Source organism: Vicugna pacos, chromosome 9, assembly GCF_048564905.1.
Source record: "Vicugna pacos chromosome 9, VicPac4, whole genome shotgun sequence".
Classification (NCBI taxonomy): domain Eukaryota; kingdom Metazoa; phylum Chordata; class Mammalia; order Artiodactyla; family Camelidae; genus Vicugna; species Vicugna pacos.
The window spans coordinates 77,888,162-77,899,593 of NC_132995.1; positions in this window are offsets into that span (position 1 = coordinate 77,888,162).

Genomic DNA, 11,432 nt, shown 5'->3' on the forward strand with positions numbered 1-11,432 from the left:
AATGGCCAACTTCCTGGGAATCCCAGCCCCATCCCCTTAGACTGGTCCTTCCACTTATTAGCATACGAAGCCACCAAGCCCATAAAAACCAGCAACACGGCGCCTCGCGGCCATCCCTCTCTCTCTCCCTCTTCAGAGATGGCCTGCATCCTGTCTGTGGAATGTGTACCTATTTTAATCTGAGCACCCAACCCCGACACCTCATGGCCTTTCTCTTGCTTTTCAATGTATCTCTCTGAATAAATCTACCTTCACTCAACTGTGGCTCGCTCTTGAATTCTTTCCTGCGTGAAGCCAAGGACCCACACTTGGTGGGGCGTGTCCCAGGGGCTCAAGTGAGACCTGGGACACGGCCCTCCTCATGCCCCGCATCTGGTTTCCTGCATCACGAGTAAGCCTTACCCGTGTCTTTCCCTGGGCTGATGGTGTAATGTCTATTGCTGAGGAGAATTCCATTGCGTGTGTGTAGGAGGAAAAACCAGCTTTCCCTCTATCCTTCTAGGTTCTGGGACAAGACCTCCCAGCCCCTAATAAGACAGATTACCGGGAGAAGAACAAACAGGTTTAATAACTTGCATACCTCCTGTATACAGGGGAGAGACCCAGGAACACCAACTCCCTCCCTGAAATGGCCAGAAGCATCACCTTAAATACACCTTCAGCTAAAAACAAAAGCGAGGCCTGGGGGAGGGAGGAAGTCATTTATGGCAGGTTACCATGAAAGCTCAGTAAAGAAGTGTGTAAGGTTTAGTTTGTGTCTCCGTTCACTTCATTCCGTAGGGCTTCCAGTTGATTGTTTCTAAGCATTTGGAGAAGTTACAGATATTTGGCTCTATTTCAGTTTGAATTTCCAGTTTACAGGATTGAGCAGAGCCGCTGTCCGGGCGGGGCCTCCGCTGGCTGTGAGGGCGGCTGGGCCTGTGCTTTCCCATTGGCTGGCGGGGCCCGGAGCCCGCCTCCCCCACCTGCGCTGGGAACTGGCGTGCGTTCTGCCTGGGGATCTGGCGTCCTGCGCAGCTGCCTGGGTCCGCTTCTCCTCGGGACCTGCCAGAGCTTTGGGACAACAGGGGGTTATGTCCACGCTGACTGGAGCCCCGTCTCCTCAGGACCCAACAGGAGGTACTGCACTGAGGGAAGGTGAGGAGGAAGGGAAAGTGAGGAGAAGCTTCCCGTGAGGGGCTGACGGCTGAGGGGAGGCCCTCCTCACAGGGCCCGGGGGAGGAAGGGCCGGATGCGGGAAGCTGTGGGTTTTCAGTCAGGTTCTGTGTGTGGTGCAGGCAGTGTGCCGTGTCCTTCTCTGGCGTGTGGTGCCCAGTCTCCCCAGCACCATTCATCAAGGGGACTGTCCTTTCCCCGTGCAGGCTCCTGGCTCCTTTCTTGTGAGTTAACTGCCCACATCCCCGTAGGTTTGTTTGCAGACTTTCTCTGGTCCTTGTCCCTGTCGTTGTGCCAGTTCCACAATTCTTTTGTGACTGCTTTTGTAATGCCATGTGAAGCCAGGGAGGGAGATGCCTCCAGCCTGTTTCCCTTCTGTAGAATCTCTTTAGCAGTTCAGGGTCTTTTGTGTTTCCACATGAATGTTAGGAATATTTGTTCTGTTTCTGTGAAAAATACCACTGAAGTTTATTTTATTTTATTGAAGTGTTGTCAATTCACTATGTTCCGTTGTTTTCTGGTGTAGGGCACAGTGATTTGACATGCCTGCTTTGAATTTGAACACTGCTTTGGGTAGAATGGGCATTTTAACAATATTAATTCTTTCTGTCCATGAGCACAGGGTATCCTTCCATTTATTTGTGTCTGTTCAGTTTCTTTCCCTGTTGTCTTAGAATTTTCAGTATGCAGGTCTTTCACAGCCTTGATTCAGTTTATTCCTAGGTATTTTGTTGGATGCAGTTGTAAATGGGATTTAAAAAAATGTCTCTTTCTGATGTTTCATTATTAATGTATAGAAAGGCAACTGATTTTTGTGTGTTAATTTTGTACCTTGTGGCTTTACTGAAATGATTCATTAGTTCTAAGAGTTTTTTGATGGTTTGATATGGAAAACTAGAAATAAGAAATCGCCCTGTTTGGACTCCATCCAGGTCATCCACAGCACCTGAGACACAGTGGCTCCTAATCTTCCCACAGTGCCTCTAAGTTACATGTGGACTCCTGCAAGGACGACGAGCATCAGCACTTTGGGTGAACTGGATCGCGTTAAGGGTGGGCCTCTATAGGGAAATCTGATGTCTTCTCTGCTTTTTTGGTGTGGAGCTGACATGGTTGTTTTCAAAAGTAATTTAGTTTCTAGTAAAGTTTCTTATAAAGGTTTGTTATAAAGTTGCATATAAAATACATTAAATAGCATTACGCAGCACTCACATTTGCCTCCTCACATGAAACACTCCAGTGGGTTTTACCTAACACTGGGATACTCCCCCAGGGAACCAGCACATAAACCCCATTTGAAGAAATTGTATGGTTCCACCTTGTAATCCCATCCACAGGCCGACTTCAGCCTTCCCCTTTGCCCCAACTTATGGAAATCCCTTTTTCCATTCTGTGCCAGTTTTCTTTTCCTGAAACTATTACTGAGAGTTTCCCTCTTTGTCAAAATCTTAATGGATTTAAGGCCCAAGGTGAATACGATCTGGGTGGCCCCTTCTGTGTGTCTCCTTTCACTTAGAATGTTTTCAATCTTTATCCAATTTGAGTCATTAGTGATTCATTCACATTTTTCATCGTCATTAAAAATACAGAACATAGCATTTACCATTTAACCCATTTAACTATGCAGGTCTATGGTATTCACTAAATTCACATTGTTGTACAGATGCCTCACCATCCGTCTCCAGAACTTACTCATTTTCCCCAAGTGAAGCCCTGTGTCCAGTGAACACTGACTGCCCTCAGCCCCTGGCAGTGACATTCTGTCTCCGCATTTGACTTCTCTGGATGCCTTGTATAAGGGGAATCATACAGTATTTGTCCTTCTGTGTCTGGCTTGTTTCACTGAGCGTAGTGACTACAAGAGTTATTCACGTTGCAGCGCGTGTCATAATCTCCTTAGTTTTTAAGGCTGTGTGGTATCCCACTGTGTATACACCACATTGAGCTTATCCATTCATCCGCTGATGGACAGGTGAGTTATTTCCACCTTTTGCTGTTGTGATTAGTGCTGCCATGGATATGGGTGTACTCATTTCTCTTCCAGTTCCTGCTTTCAACAGTTTTGAACATATATCCTGAAGTGGCATTGATGGATCATACATCAACCCCATGTGTAAGGTTTTGAGGAACTCCTGTCTGGTTCTCCACCATGGCTGAACCATTTTAGTCCTCTGTATGGCAGAATAATATGGCAGTTTATGGATACAACCTATTTGTTTATCTGTTTAGCCTTTGATGGACATTTTAATTGTTCTATCTTTGGGGCCATTGCGAATAGTGCTGCTGTAAATATTTGTGTGCCTTTTTTTGTTTGAACACCTGTTTTTTATGTTTTGGGGTCTATATCTAAGAGTGGAGTTGTTGAACCATAAGGTAACTGTACTTTTTATCTTTTTGAGGAAATGACAAACTGGAAACATGGGCTGCACCATTTTCCAATTTTTCAAGTAATGTTTAAAAGTTTCAGTTTCTCTACATTTTGGCCAATATTCGTTGTTTCCAATTTACTTGACTGCAGGGCTTCCAGTGTGCTTGGGAGGGACGGCATTGTGGTATTCACTTACATGTCCATCACGGCTGATTTTTAACATCCTTTCTGTGCTTGTTGACTATTTGTCTTGTCTGGAGAAGGGTCTATTTTTTTTTAATTATTCAGTTTTCCTTATTTAGTGGTGTTTTTCTTTTTCATTTTATTAGGTAGAATTATTACTGTTTGACTGCACATATAAATTACATTGCATGTAAATACATATTTACAATATACTGTACCTTTTTTAAGCTAACATATAGAGAAGGGTCTATTTAAGTCCTTTTACCATGTTAAAAATGGGTTTGCTTTGTCTTTTTATGAGTTTTAAAAGTTCTTGATATATTCTTGATAAAAATTTTTTCAAGTGTATAATGTGCAAATATTTTCTTTGATTTTGTGTGTTGTCTTTTCAGTTTCTGGATAGCATCTTTGATGTACAGAAGTCTTTAATTTTGAGGAAAGGTGATTTATTTTTTTCTTTCCTAGCTTGTGCTTGCTATCAGATCTAAAGAAATTGCTAAATCCAAGGTCATGATGACTCATCCCCATTGTTTCTTTGAGAGTTTATACAGCTTCCCTCCCTATCTGTGAGGTATTGGTTCCAGGACACCCAGTGGATACTGAATATCTGTTGGTGTTCAAATCCATTATATAAAACGGTGTAGTATTTGCAAATAACCTAAGCACATCTTCCTGTATATTTAAAATCATCTCTAGATCATTTATAATAAATAATACAATATAAATGATATTTAAATAATTGTGAAGAAAATATAATGTTATTTAATAGTTTCTGGCATGCCACAAGTTCAAGTGTTTCTTTATGGAACTTTCTCAAATTATTATTAATTTTTTATCTGAAGGTGACTGATCCTACAAATGTGGAATCAGCAGATGAGGGCTGATTGTCACTTTGCCACTCTTTAAATTTAAGCTTTTTATGTATCTTGAGTTAATTTTGCATGTGGTATGAAGTAAGGATCCAATTTCATTTCTCTTGGAAATGAAAAAAATTTCACTGGATTGACAATTGCCTGGCACCATTTGTTGAAAACAAAATTTTCCCCCCTATTTAATGTTGCCCACTGTGGTAAAAAATCAGTTGGTGCATGTGTCTTTTCACAGTGCATGTGTCTTTTCACATTAGAGTGTTGCTCTGGATACATGCCCGGCAGTGGGATCTCAGACTTTTCTTGCTTCTGACCTAAGCAGGAGGAAGTCACTATGTGGAACCTACACTTCAGGAGAGGGGGCTTTAGCTCCACCTCCTTGATGGATGTCATGGATTGTTAGGAATTCTTCTGCATAGGAGTTTTCTATTCAATCCCATGTATTAAAATGAAAAAAAAAAACTATGTCGTCATTTAACTTCACCATTGTGGACACCTGGATAGTTATTTAAATCTTTTGGTTATAATCCAGCACCACAGGTTTGGTTGCTCAGTTCATTCCTGCTTTGGCTATTGAGAACTCTTTCATTGGCTCCTGTTTCCTTTGAGATCATTCCATATTTTTGTCCCCCTCCCCGCCCCATACTTCCTTACTTTCTGATACAAGATTCAAGATTATCCTGGCTCATATATTGACTATCGCAGTCCTAGTATAAGCCATTTCTTCAGAGTCCTGATTCCTTTAGTTAGAGAATGATATTAAGAACTTACATATGGAAGGAAAATGTTCTCAGCTGACAATGCAAGGAAATGTGTGCATGTGTTCCCACCTTAGTGTATAGTTGTTGTTCAGGGAGCACCGTCCCCCCACCCCAATCTGCCACAATGACATAGTGTTTTAAATTTAAGTTACTTAGAAATGGTTAAAGCTAGAGGAACACTCTGACCCCCGCTCCATCTCCCTAAAAGCAGGAAATAAGTCTCACGTGAAAGGTTCAGAGGCCAATATAAACATAACTTGTAGCTCCTTTAATTTACCACCTGAAGCCCAAACACTGTTTAGATTCTTCAGTGAATACACAAAAGCTACATTTCTTTGGGCTGTCAATTCCTAATAAATTTGTAGTTTTCTAGATTTATAAAATCTGCCTGTTTTCACTACTTCTTACTTCTCATTTCTATGAGACTTTTGTGTGTAGGATTTAAAATGTCTTTTTCTCCTGTGGCTCTGTCTTGTGTTAGTATTATTATTAGTCCAGTCACAAGAAGTCAAGAAGGATAAAGAGTGAAATTTCCCCCTCCCCAATAGTACACACTCCTAATTGTAATGATTTCTATGTGGAAATGTCTATATTCATATTAAGCAGAAGGCGGGTTTATACTGATGCCTCCAACTTGATCCATTATCATATGGACAGTGTAAACCGCCCCCCGGCTTATCTGTAACTCCCAGTCAGACAGTAATCCTGGTTCCCACCAGCTTCCACCTATTCAATTCATTTCTCATTCTGCTCCAGATGAGTGGTTTGAGCATTCTTACCTCCTGCCCCTGTGGGATGGATCTTACAGACCCCACTGTTTACGTGCAGTATGCTTTCCCTGTAGTCTGCACGTTCTGTTCATTCCTGCAGTCACTGAGGCTGGCCCCTTCTGCTCCACCAGCAGCAGTGAGTGTTTTCACACATCTCTAATACAGAGCCTGTGTTACATCCTGCACTCCATCCTGTGACACTACCGCTTACTCGATCACTTAACTGACTTGCTGGGTCATAGAAACCTATGGGTTTAGACAAAGCATAATGGCAAATGCCCACCACAAAGTAGCGTATGGAACATTTCAACTCCCACGTGACCTGTTTACCATCTCTTAGTTTTCCCTTTCCCCGAATTTCATGTAAATTGGGTCACTTAGTGCATAGGTAGCCTCTCCAGACTGATTCTTTCACTTGTCAAAGGCAAATCAACATGGAGTTGGTACTGACAAGAGAGCTCTGTCCAATGGAGCCAGAAGGCCCTTCAGAAATTGTGACCTACCTTATCACTTCTCAGCCTGAATCAAATCCTAAGTTTTGACCTGATGAAGTCATCCAGAATATCTGCCAGAAACCTATCTACTGATTGTACTCTTGGCCTCAAATAATTCACAACAAACTGATCACCTGAGTTTCTAAGCCATTATGAATAGACCTCCTGTGCATTACTTGATGTTCACTTTTGTTTGAAAAGCTTTTCAAAGCAGTTGTCTAAATTCAAGAGATTATTTTTTTGGATTCTAAGCTGAGACTGTTTGTCTTTGGAAGAAACTACCAGACTGTCTTCCAAAGTTGGTCATACCTGTCTTCCACTAGGATCTTGAATATATGTTTGTATGGTTATTTTCTATCTGTATACCTTCTTTAGCCAGATGTTTGTTTCTGTCTTTATCCACTTTTAATGGGGCTGTTTGTTCTAGATTTTATTGGTATAACTTGAGTACAAATCCTTTATCAGATGTGCATTTTGCAAATACTTTTTCCTAGTTTGTGGTTTCTGTTTTGCTTTTATGAATAAGACCTTTCACAGAGTAGACGTCTATACTTCTATAAAGTCCACTTTATTAATTATGTTTTGATTTGTAGATAGGCATTTGTTGTTGTGGGTTAAAACTCATCACCAGACCCAAGGTCTTACAGATTTTCTTCCTTTTCCTTTTAAGATTTTTATAGTTTTGTCATTTAAATTTGTCTATGGGCAATCTTGAGTGAATTTTGCTATCAGTTGTACATTTTGTGTCTATGTTCTCTTCATTCTATAGTTTTTAAATTAATTGCTCCTTAACCAGTTTTTGAGACAGCATAATGAGCTATTTGGCTGTGTTTCGGTTTGGATTTCCAAACTCCACTATGTAGAGCAGAACTGCATTCAGGATGAGGTCTCTGGGCTTTGTGAGCTCAGCGTTCCCTGAACTTTTCTGATGGTCCACAGCGGGGCGCCAGATCCACCTCTGACCCTCAGGGCGCAGGTGCATTCTGCCCATGGACTTGGCCCTTTGCACAGCTGACAGGGGCTTGGTCTCTTCAGGACTGTCAGGGCTTCGTCTTCTAGACAGTGGGGCTGTGTCCATGCTGTCATGGGCTGAGTTTTCTTGGGCATTGCTGTGAAAAGGCACCATAAGAGGAAAAAAAGACCAAGTTGGGAGAAATTTCCTGTATGCAGCTGACTGTTCAAGGGAGTTCTGTCTTCAGAGGAACCTCAGAAAGAGATTGATGGGGAAAACTGCGGGGTTTTATTTAGTTTTGTGTGCAGAGGAGATGGTGACCAGTGATGTTCTTTGGTGCATGGTGTCTCATTTTCCTGGCAATGTTTATTGAGGAGAATGTTCCACCCTCTTTGTATGTCCTTGGCCCTATTTTCATGAATTAACTGACCACAGCCATGCGGGTTTATCTCTGGGCTCTTTATGCTGTTCCTCTCATCCACGTGTCTGTGTTTGTGCCAGTTCCTCACTGTTGTGGTCACTACAGCTCCGTGATACAATTTGATGCTAGGGAGGGAGACACCTATAGTTGTGTCCTTCTTTCTCAGAACTTCTTTGGCTGTTGAAGGTCCTTAGTTGTTCTATATTAATAGTAGGGTTGTTATTTCTATTTCAATGAAACATATCATTGAATATTATATTGTTATTGCAGTGAATGTGTTGATAGCTTTGGGTAGAATCAATAACTTAATACCAGTAATTCTTCCAATCCATGAGTACAGAATATTTTTCTGTTTATTAGTGTCTTCTTTAACTTCTTTTTCAATGGTTTACAGTTTTTTGAGTACAGGTCTTTCACATCCTTGGTTAAATTTGTTCCTAGATATTTTGTTTTTTTTGATACAATTATAAATGTGATTGTTTCCTTGAATTTTCCTTCTGATGGGTTATTATTAGTGTATAGAAATGCAACTGATTTTTGTACATTGATTTCATATTGAACTTTACTGAATTTATTTATTTTAACAATTGTTTGTTAAGTGTTGTGGAAAATTGTAATTTTGAAATCTCACTGTTTCTCCTCATCCCAGGTCATGCACAGGATCTAAGACTCGGTGGCTCCTGGTGTACTCATCCCACAGTGCCTCTTAATAACAAGTGGACTCCTACGAGGGCGATGAGCATCACACCTCTGGCTGACCTCGGTCTGGGTGAGTCTTGGCTTCTATAGCAAGGTGTGATGTCTGTCTTATCAACTTCTTTGCCATGGTATTGATATGGTTGTTTTGAAAAGTAATGGACTTTCCAGTAATGTCTATGATGGTAAAAACTATTCACAGTTGCCACTTTATACAAAATACCATAGGGTGTTTTACCCCAAACAGGGGCAGTCTCCCGAGGAGCCGTCATATAACCCACCAGTGAAGAAGCTGTGTGGCATCCGCATCACTGTGTGACCCGCTGGCCCCCTTCAGCTGTCACCACTTGGTGCAGCTGCTGGTTCTCTGTCTCTGGGTTTGTTACTGAGACTCTCACTTGACAACCTTGATGGATGTAAAGCATACACGATGACCATGTGATCAGAAGAACTTTTCTTTATGGCTTTTTTCACTAGGGATCTTTTCAGTGTTTATTAATGTCATAAATTTTATCAGTATTATATCCCTACATTATTTTCACTGTGATTAAAAATACATATGATACTTTTAATTGAAATCATTTCAAGCACACATTTCTGTGGTATTAACTACCTTTACATAATTGTACAAACAAGTTCAAGAAATTTTGTGTCTACTTGAAGCATGGGAGATACCCAGGAAATTGAATAATTCCCTGAAATGGCACAAGACATCACCTGAAATACCATCTTTCTCTAATACCAAAAGAAAGGAAGGTTACGTTCATCATATAGATTTAAATCTTAGCCTTTTCTATTGATAAGTTTTTTGAGATTTAGTTTTCTTTCTGTTCCTGGTACAGAAAGGGAGATTACTTTTCAAATGTAGATTTCCCTTATAAATGTAAATTTGCCTTACAAAAGGCAATTTTGAATCAGGTTTCATAGAGTCTTATGTGTCTTATTTTTTAAAGAAATCTGCCCATTGTAATCTTCATGCCAAAGAGAGATATTTTATGGTGTCATTTGCCTTCTTTCACATGGGTGTACCCCAACTTGCTTACGAATTCATGCACGGAAGGACATCCTCATATTTTAAAGATTTAAGCCATTATGAGTAGAGTTGCTGTGCATAATTGCATGCTAGTTTTTGTTTGGACGCTTTTTCAAAGCAATTGTCTGAATACTAGAGGTGCAGTATTGGATTCTCATGTGAGCCTTGACTAGCTTTGGAAAAAACTGCCAAACTGTCTTTCAAAGTAGCCACACATGCATTCCACCTGCAATGAGGGAGAGTTCCTCTTTTCCTTCATCTTCCATCAATCACAAGTAATGTCACGTTTTTGGAGTTTAGTGGTTGTAATGAGTGTGCAGTGTTATATCATCGTTGTTTTAATTTGTGGTTTCCTACTGGTATATGATTTTTGAGAACATTTTTATAAGCTTATCTACTATCTGTGTGTTTTCCTTGGAGAGGTGTTTGTTAAGATCTTTACCTATTTTTATTGGGGTTGTTTGTTGTAAAGTTCTTGGTGTAATTTTAGTCCAAATCCATAATCAGTTATGTGTTTTGTAAATTTATGGTTCTCAGTATGTGTCTTGTCTTTCTGAATAAGGTCATAAACAGAGTTTAAATTTTTAATTTTTAAAAAATTCTATGGTATAAATTTTACTTCTATGGATAGACTTGGGGATTTTTGTAAAAGTTCATCACCTAGACAAGGTTATGTAGATTTTCTTGTATGTTTTCTTTTAGAATAATTCCAGATGTGCATTATATAATTGTGGACAATTTAGAGTACATTTTGGTGTAAGTGTTAAAACTGAGTGGCTGTGGCCTGCAGTTCCCAGCTGGTGAGCAGATGGCACTGTTCTCTGACCCTCAAGGTGCACGTGTCTCACTGAGGGGGTTGGCTCCTGTGGGAACTTGGCTCTTTGCAGGGTTGGTGGAGGCTGGGCCTCCTCAGGACCCACCGTGGCTTCAGCTTCAGGACAACACTTGACCAACCAAGTCCACCCAGACAGGAGCCTGACGTCTTCAAAAATCACCAGGAGGCATCACTGTGGGAGTAAAAGGTGAGGGAAAAGTGGGGAGAGGCTTCCTGTGTGTGATTGCAACTAATGTCCATTTTCAGAGGATCCAGCCGGGGCTTGATGTGGAAAAATTTCATATTTACTTGATTTTGTGTCTAGTGTTGATGGTGTCTGGTGTCATTTTTGGGGTATGGTGTCGCATGTTCTTGGCACCTTTATGGAGGGGACTGTCCTTGTCCCACTTTGTGTTCTGGGCTCCGTTGCCGTGGACTAACTGGCAGCCTAAAGGCGGTCTATTCCTGTGCTCCCTGTTCTGTTCCTCTGGTCCGTGTGCCTGTTTTTGTGCCAAGGTCTTACTGTATCTCTGCTGGGGATGGTGGCTTCCTAATGTCGTGTGAAGCCAGGGAGGGAGACGCCTCCAACTGAGTTCTCCCTTCTCAAGGTTGCTCAGGCTACTCCAGGTTCTTTTTTGTTCTACACAAATGGTAGGATTTCTGGTTTTCTGTTTCTGTGGAAAAAAAATGCCATTTGGTAGAGTTTGCAGTTAATGTGTGCACTGCTTAGGCTTCATGAATGTTACAGTGATGTTCTTCCAGTGCACGAGCACAGCTTTTATTTTGTGTGCATCCTCTTCAATTTCTTTATCAGTGTCTTCTAACTTTCCATGCGCAGGCCTTTCACATCCTTGGTTCATTTTATTCCTGGGTTTTATTTTATTTTATTTTTGGTACAATTGTTAAATGGAATTGC